This window comes from Dipodomys merriami, unplaced genomic scaffold (assembly GCF_024711535.1).
Source record: "Dipodomys merriami isolate MVZ:Mamm:240054 unplaced genomic scaffold, mDipMer1.0.p SCAF_207, whole genome shotgun sequence".
In the NCBI taxonomy this organism is placed as follows: Eukaryota; Metazoa; Chordata; class Mammalia; order Rodentia; family Heteromyidae; genus Dipodomys; species Dipodomys merriami.
The window spans coordinates 93,125-102,563 of record NW_027203460.1 but is presented as its reverse complement, the minus strand read 5'-3'; positions in this window follow the sequence as shown (position 1 = coordinate 102,563).

Sequence of the window (9,439 nt, the reverse complement as noted above, 5' to 3'; positions counted from 1 at the left end):
TCCGCCGGCCTGGCGTGGGAGCAGTGGATCCAAGCAGCAATGCCATCCACCTTAAGGGCAGGAGGAGTAGCCAGTAGCACCATGTAAGGTCCCTTCCACCGTGGTTCCAGAGATCTCAAGTTGTGCCTTCGAACAAACACCCAGTCCCCTGGTTTAAACAAATGGGGGGTAGGAATAGAAGCAGAATCATATAATGCTCTAAGCTGGGGACACATACTCTTATGTACCAGCTATAAACATTCAAGCTTACACAGAAATTCAGTATCATCCAAATCAGTAAGCAATTCAGTCTGAAGGCTAGGGATAATGGGTGGAGGGTATTCATACATTATTTCAAAAGGAGTAAAGCCAAGCTGATAGGGTGAATGTCTTACTCCAAACAGGGTGAAAAGAAGGAGCGATACCCAGTCTGCGCCAGTCTCCATGACCAATTTAGTTAAGGTCTCTTTTAGAGTCCGATTTATTCTTTCTACCTGCCCTGAACTCTGGGGTCTATAAGCACAGTGCAATTTCCAATCCATCCCCAGTGCCGCGGCTATTCCCTGACTTAATTTTGAGATGAAGGCCCATCCATTGTCCGACCCGACGGTGGATGGGAAGCCATACCTGGGTAGGATATATTCCAGGATCTTCATAGCCACAACCTTTGCAGTCTCATGCTTTTTTGGGTAGGCTTCAACCCATCCTGAAAAAGTGTCTACAAAAACTAGCAAATATTTATATCCAGATTTTCCAGTTTTAATTTCTGTGAAGTATACTTCCCAATACACACCTGGACTATCTCCACGGTGGCGAGCTCGTTTTGTAACAGGTTGATTGGGGGCATTGGTGAGCTGAAAGGCTTTACAATTTGTAACCATGTCCTCAATGAGTTGATTTCCTTGCCTAATTTTTACTTCTGAGTATCGGAGCAAGTCCTGCATTCTTCGGGTTCCCCTGTGAGAGACCCGATGGATTCTCTTAAGAATCCCCTTGCCCAATCTTTGTGGCAAGATAAGTTTCCCCTCACCAGTTTTCCACCAGTCTTTGTTTCCTTCTGTCCTGGGGTTTATAGGCCATGGGAATTTTCTTTATCAACTCCAAGTCTTCTTGGGAGTACTGAGGCTCAGGAGGCAAAGCTCATGGCTCTGGGTCTACTAGAGTCAGTACTTCCACTCTTGGCTGGAGGGCCGCCTCCTTAGTTGCCTGATTGGCCAAGGTATTTCCTTTGGTTATAGAATCAGTTCCCTTTTGATGGCCAGGGCAGTGCATAATGGCAATATTTGCTGGTTCCCTTAAGGCCCAGATGAGGCTTAAAATTTCTTGTATGTTTTTAATAGTCTTTCCCTCAGGTGTCAGTAGCCCCCCCTCTTGGTAAATGGCTCCATGTACATGGACGGGGGCAAAAGCATACTGACTGTCCGTGTACATGTTTAGTCTCTTTCCTTTTCCCATTTTTAGGGATTTTGTTAGTGCCACTACTTTTGGTTTTTGTGCAGACGTTCCCTGGGGGAGTGCTTCTGCCCACACTATCTCAGTGTCCATGGTGACTGCTGAACCCGAGTACCTTTTTCCATCTCGAATGAAATTGTTGAGGTATGAGAACCAGGTATGTTCAACATGTGATAGTGGCAAGTCCAACAAATCTGGTCTCTTTTCCTTGGTTCAGTCTCTCTTTTCATGCTCAATTACACGTTCTCTGTCCTTCCTTTCCTGTCTTTGCTCCTCTTTCTCTCTCTTATTGTAAACCTTTTCTGCCACGGCTACTAGATCCCTAATAGACTTGTCACCAAGTCTGTCTAGAGCCTGCAACTTTTGCTTTATGTCTCGTGCAGCTTGATTTATATAGTCAAACATAATCATCTGAGCCAACTTCTGGGTCTCAAGATTATATGGAGTATATTGACTAAAAGCTTCCATGAGCCACTCAAGATATGCTGTCGGACTTTCACTTCCTCTCTGTCTAACATAAACTTTGGCCAAATTAGTTGGTCGGCGAGCCACCGCCTTGAGACCTGTCAACAGAGCCTGGTGATAGACAAGGAGTCACTCCCTACCTTCAACCGCATTGTAGTCCCATGTTGGTCGGATCTCAGGAAAATGGGCAGCAATCAGGGCAGGATCCGTGATGGGTGCTCCTGTGGGGCCAACTCTTGGATACGGTCTCTCTCTTCGGTGGTAAAAAGGACCTGTTAAAGCTGACTACAATCATCCCAAGTGGGCTGATGAGTAAAGAGAATAGTTTTAAGCAAACAAATTAAATCCTGGGGTTTCTCAGAAAAGGGGGCATTTTGGGTGCACCAATTGTATAGATCACTGGTAGAAAATGGCCAATATTGCAGTTTCTGTTCACCATCCACATCCACAGGTCCTATGGCGAGTATGGAAACAACAGCTGCACTAGAAGGGGGGCTGATCCCATGGTGTCATCCAGTGACTGGCCCCTCAGAAACTTTAAGGGCAGGTGCCACGTGTTCTATAGCTCCCTCCTCCTCTTGATCATTCTCAGATTCTGCAAAAGGAACCTGGGAAGGGGAATATGGAGGAAGAAACATTTCTTCTTCCAAGTTATTTCCCTGAAAAGACCAGGGGGTACCTTTTCTTTTCCTCTTTCTGTTTCTTTTTGTATGTCTAGGGGGATAGATGGAGTGGTGCCCATTGTTTCCATTCCCATCAGTCATTTAGTCCAAAAACAATAAACAGTACAAACAAGACACACGCAGGCCTGACAGTTACAAAATAAAAAAAGCTTACTAAGTGGAGATTCCCGGAATTGGTCTGCTGACTCCTGTCATGGCAGGGTTCCATACCCATGCCCCACAGCAGAAGGAGCAGACCCACAGTGGGCCAGTTGGGCCTCAGTTAGGAGGCCCTCTTGGTCAGTTCTGGCCCAACACCGAACAGACCCCTGCCCCACAATTCACACAGTGGGGTTCCAAGGACCTCCACCCCACACGGCGTGGTTCCAAGGACCCCTGCTCCACACGGCAGGGTTACCCTCGCCCCACAAGAGGATCTGGGATGTCTCCCAGTTCCTCCAGGGTTGTTGTGCAAGCATGTCCATTTTGACAACCCTTTACGAATCAGAGCGGCCATCCTCACAAGGGAAATGAAAGTAAAACAGACAAATGACAGGACAAGAAAAATTAACAAGGACAGCACTGTTTTACCTTTGGAGTCTGACGTCTTGGGGGTCTTTGTGGGGATCCTGGACAAGCCCCCACTAATATGTTAAGCCAAGGTCACAGGACCCCCCACCAAGAAGATCACCGAGACTCAGACTCGACAGCTGTTTTGTTTAAATGGGCTTGCAGCTCAGGCCTCGTCCTACACTCTGACACAGCGCAGCCCAGGAGGAGAGCCTGGAGCTAAGGATTGGCAGGTCTTTTTTTTTTTTTAATTGTATTTTATTTTATTTGAGAACATACTGTACAGGGGGGCTACAATTACATGGGCAGGATAATGCATACATTTCTTACCAAGCATTGCAGCCTCCTCCTTTGTTTACCCTTCACTTCCCTTCCCCGCCTACCCCCTCCCCCCACCCAATTTTAACCCCCTCCCCCCACCCAATTATACCCCCCTCCCCCCCCACACCGACATTGTAAAGCTGGTTTTGACATGACATGACATCTCATTGTTGCAACAGGTCCACCTGAATCCTTAAACAACTTGTTTGTCCCCATCTCCTCCACATGTTATACTGACATCAAATATAGTGAAAGCGGGGGTTACACTGTGGGGGAGGGACATACAAAGCAACAAAGAAATAATCTTATAAATGCGTTAGAAACACATGCATGAAAGAAACGAAAACATTAAAATACATATTTAAGGGTTCATTTTCCTAACATCACATTACCTGACCTTTTCCGCTTGACTCATACCTATACTAGATATTGCAAATAAGGGAAACCATGGGACCTATGCTTCTTTGGGCCTGGCTTACTTCACTTAATATAAATTTTTCCAAACCTTACCATTTCCTAACAAATGGGGAAATGTCATTCTTTCTGATGGAGGCATAGAATTCCATTGTGTATATATACCACATTTTCTTGATCCATTCATCTACTGAGGGGCATCTGGGTTGGTTCCTTATCTTAGCTATGGTAAATAATACTGCAATAAACATAGTTGTGCTGGTAGCTTTAGTGTGGTCTTGTTTGTAAACATTTGGGTAAATGCCCAAAAGTGGGATTGCTGGATCATAGGGGAGATCTATGTGAAGTCTTCTGAGGAACCTCCATACTGCTTTCCAAAGTGGTTGAACAAGTTTACATTCCCACCAACAATGAAGTAAGGTTCCTTTCTGTCCACATCCCCTCCAGCATCTGTTGTTGTTAGAGTTCTTGATTTTTGCTGTTCTAACTGGAGTGAGGTGATATCTCAATGTTGTTTTGATTTGCATTTCTTTTATGGCTAGGGATGTTGAACATTTCTTCATGTGTCTATTGGCCATCCTTGTTTCTTCTTCAGAGAAGCTTCTCTTTAAGTCTTTCGCCCACTTATTTATTGGGCAGTTGATTCTTTGAGGATTTGTTGTTGGGTGGTTAATTTTTTGAGTTCCAAGTATATTTTAGATATGAGACTCTTGTCCGTTGTATGGCTAGTAAAGATCTTCTCCCAATCGGTGGGCTTTCTATTGATCTTGCCAGCTATGTCATTTGCCCTGCAGAAGCTCTGCAATCTTATGCAATCCCATTTGTCCAACCTTTCTTTGATTTGTTGTGCTTCCGGGTCTCTATTCAGAAAATTTCGACCTGAGCCAAGGAGACCTAGGGTTTCTCCTATTCCATCCTGTAATGTTTTCAGAGTGTCTGCTTTGAGTTCAAGGTCTTTGATCCATTTGGAGTTGATTCTGGTACAGGGTGATATATAAGGATCTAGCTTTAGTTTTCTACATGTAGTTAACCAATTTTGCCAGCACCATTTACTGAAGAGGCTGTCTTTCTTCCATTCTATTGTTTTAGCTTCCTTATCGAAGATTAGATGGCTATAGGTCTGTAGGTTCATTTCTGGGTTTTCAATTCTATTCCATTGGTCCTGAGGTCTGTTCTTATGCCAATACCAAGCTGTTTTGATTACTATGGCTTTATAGTAGAGTTTGAAATTTGGTATTGATATTCCTCCAGCGGTGTTCTTTCCGTTGAGGAGCGTTTTTGCTATTCGGGGTCTTTTATTGTTCCATATGAATTTTTGGATTGCCTCCTCTATTTCCTTGAAGAATGAGGGTGGAATTTTGATAGGTATCGCGTTGAATTTGTAGATAGCCTTGGGAAGTATTGCCATTTTCACGATGTTAATCTTGCCAATCCAGGAGCATGGGAGGTTTTGCCATTTTTTAAGTTCTGTGTTGATTTCCTTTTTCAAGATTTTAAAGTTTTCATCATAGAGGTCCTTCACTTCTTTGGTTAAGTTAATTCCTAGGTATTTTATTTTTTGTGGGGCTATTACAAATGGAGTTACTTTCCTAATTTCAGCCACACTTTTCTCATTGTTGTCATATAGAAAAGCCATTGATTTTTGGGGGTTAATTGTATAACCTGCTACTTTGCCAAAGTTTTGAATCAGCTTGAGTAATTTGGGAGTGGAGTCTATGGGATTCTTTAAATACAAGATCATGTCATCTGCAAAGAGGGAGAGTTTTATTTCTTCTTTCCATATTTGGATCCCCTTTATGTCTGCATCTTGTCTTATTGCTGTAGCTAGGCATTCTAATACTAGATTGAAGAGAAGTGGAGAGAGTGGGCATCCTTGTCTTGTTCCTGAGTTAAGAGGAAATGGCTTTAGTTTTTCACCATTGAGTATAATGCTGGCTGTAGGTTTGTCATATACAGCCTTTATTGTATTGAGGAATGTTCCATGGATTCCTAATTTTTCCAGAACCTTCATCATAAAGGGGTGTTGGATCTTGTCAAATGCTTTTTCTGCATCTATTGAGATAACCATGTGGTTCTTATTCTTGCTCCTGTTGATGTGATGAATAATATTAATTGATTTGCGTATATTGAACCAGCTTTGCATCCCTGAAATGAATCCTGTTTGATCATGGTGTATGATTTTTTGGATGAATTGTTGAAGTCGATTGGCCAAAATTTTGTTGAGAAGTTTTGCATCAATGTTCATCAAAGAAATGGGTCTATAGTTCTCTTTCTTTGATGAGTCCCTGCCTGGTTTTGGGATGAGGGTTATGATGGCTTCATAGACTGTGTTCGGTAGTGAGCTTTCTCTTTCAATTTCATTGAAGAGTTGGAGGAGTATTGGTGTGAGCTCTGCTTTGAAGGCCTTGTAAAATTCCGCTGTAAAACCATCTGGTCCTGGACTTTTCTTAGCTGGGAGGTCTCTTATTGCTGTTTCTATTTCAATGCTTGATATGGGCCAGTTAAGCTGGTTTAACTCATCTTGGTTTAGTTTTGGCATGTCAATATTTGCTAGGAAAAGGTCCATTTCTGTCAAGTTCTCAAACTTATTAGCATAAAGTTTTGAGAAGTATCCCCTAATAATGTTCTGAATCTTGGTTGTTTCCGTGGTGATGTTTCCATTCTCATCTCTGAGTTTATTAATTTGGGTGTGTTCTCTCCTTTTTCTGATAAGGTTTGCTAAGGGTCTGTCAATTTTGTTAAGTTTTTCGAAGAACCAACTCTTTGTTTTGTTGATTCTTTCTATAGTTTTTTTGGATTCTAATTCATTTAATTCTGATTTAATTTTGATTATTTCTTTCCGTCTACTGGATTGGGGTTTATCTTGCTGCTCTTTTTCAAGGAGGTTTAGATGTGTCATTAAATTGCTAGTTTCCGATCTCTCCAATTTGTTGATGTAGGAGCTCAGAGCTATAAACTTGCCTCTGAGTACTGCCTTTGCTGTGTCCCAGAGGAGCTGGTAATTTGTGTGTTCATTTTTGTTGAATAGCATGAACATTTGAATTTCCTTTCTAATCTCTTCCATGACCCACTCATGATTCAGCAGTGTGTTGTTCAGACTCCATGTGATACCGGACTTTCTTTGGTGGCTTTTGGTGTTGAGATCTAATTTTATTCCCTTGTGGTCAGAGAGAATGCAAGGTATAACTTCAATGTTTCTGAATTTAGACAAGTTTGCTTTGTGGCCTAAAATGTGGTCTATTTTAGAAAACGTTCCATGTGCTGCTGAGAAGAACGTGTATTCTGTTGCTGCTGGGTGAAATGTTCGGTAAATGTCTGTTAAGTCTAGTTGATCTATGCAGCTGTTTAGATCTGCGGTTTCTCTGTTGAGTTTTTGCCGAGTTGATCTATCTAGTGGGGAGAGTGGTGTGTTAAAATCCCCAACAATTAATGTCTTTGGATCTATATGGGATTTGAGGGAAAGTAGTGTTTCTTTGATAAATTTGGGTGCTCCATTTTTTGGCGAATATATATTTAGAATTGTAATATCCTCCTGAAGGAGAGATCCTTTAATTAGTATGTAACGACCTTCTTTATCTCTTCTCACGAATTTTAGTTTGAAGTCTATTTTATCTGATATTAGGATTGCAACTCCCGCCTGTTTATGAGGGCCGTTTGCTTGGTAGATTTTGTTCCAGCCTTTAACTTTGAAAATATGTTTGTTTTTACGGGCAAGATGTGACTCCTGCAGGCAGCAGATAGAGGGGTCTTGTTTTTTAATCCAACTAGACAGTCTATGTCGCTTAATTGGAGAGTTCAGTCCGTTAACGTTAAGAGATAGGACTGAGAGGTATTTGGGGGTTCCTGCCATGTTATCCACCTTCTTGGGGGCTGTGAAAACTGGGTTCTTCCTAAGGTTCTTGGATTCTCAGTTTGGGTGCAGTTTCTTGGCCTTTGTTGCGTTCTTGTTGGTTTTCTATGTGTAGGACATCTTTAAGAATCTTTTGTAGGGCTGGTTTGGTGGAGATGTATTGTTTCAATTTTTCTTTGCTATGGAAGGTTTTTATTTGGCCTTCAGTTATGAAGGAGAGTTTAGCTGGGTACAGTATTCTTGGTTGATAGTTGTTTGTTTTTAGGGCATGGCATACGTCATTCCAGGCTCTTCTTGCTTTGATTGTCTCTGCTGAGAAATCTGAGGTAATTCTAATTGGTTTCCCTTTATAAGTGATAGACCTTTTCTCCTTGACAGCTTTAAGGATCTTTTCCTTGGTCTGGGTTGATCCTGTGTGGATTATAATGTGACGGTGGGATGTCCTATTCTGGTCTGGTCTATTTGGGGTTCTAAAAGCTTCTTGTATCTGAATAGGCCTATCTTTTTGTATGTTTGGGAAGTTCTCTACTAGGATCCTGTTAAACAAATTTCCTAGACCATTAACTTCTGTTTCTAGGTGCTCCTCTACACCCATTATCCTTAGATTGGGACTTCTGATGGTGTCTTCCAGGTGTTGGATAGACCTATCATATTTCTTGGACTTGTCTTGGATGGTTGTATGTTCTTTCTCTATAATATCTAGGCTGTCTTCAATCCCTGAGATTCGATCTTCTGCATGGTCTAACCTGCTGTCAAGACTCTCTACTTTGTTTTTTATCTCTTTTCCTTCTAATTGGTCAGCTTTGATGGTTTCAAGTTCTTTGTTGAAGCTCTGTTTTAGGTCTTGTATGATTTTCTTTACTTCCTTAATTTGGTGTTCAGTGTTTGTTCTCAAATCACTTAGTTGATTGGTTATGGTTTCTTTGGACTCCCATTCCTTCTGTTGGGTTCCATTCAGCATTCCCTTTGTGGTCTCCCTGACTTCCTTCAGCTCTTTGTTAATGGATTCCATGAATGTCTTTAGTGATCTTTGTGTATTCTCTACCTGGTCTCTTAATTCGTGAATTACTCTTTGATTAGTTTCCTCCCTTCTGTGGGATTCCTGCAGTTCTCTTTGAGTGTTCTCTGCCTGCTCACGCCATTCCTCCCTTTCTCTTTGAGTATTCTCAAGTTGTTCACGCAAATCCTGTATCAGTTTTTGAGAAGCTTCCTCACGCTTATGATATTCCTGTATAAACTTCTGGGATGCCTCCTCTCTCTCCCTATCACGCTCATACAGAGTCCTTTGTACATTGTCAAACTTCTCATTTATCATGTTTGCTATTAGTGTTTGTAGAGCTATTTGGGAACTCTCCTCTGGATTATTCTTTATCTGTTCTAATCCCTGATTATCAAGGTTGGGAATTGAGATACCCGAATTTGCCATTTTTCTTGTGTTTTTCCGGCTTACTCGGCCCATTTGAGATAAAGATTCCACCAGTTTTGTGCTAGAACACTATCTTAAGGCAACCATCAACCAAAGTTTGCATTTGTACAGTCAATAGTCTACAGATACAATCTAGTTCAACAGATACATCTATTCAACATCAAACGACTATATGTTAAAGGACTTCGAACCGCAGAAAAGAATTTGGAAAACCAGAAATTATTAGGATTAGGGAGAGATGTGGGTAAAAAATAGGAGTAGATTGGTGTGGGGAGGCACAGGGAGAGTTAACTATGTCCT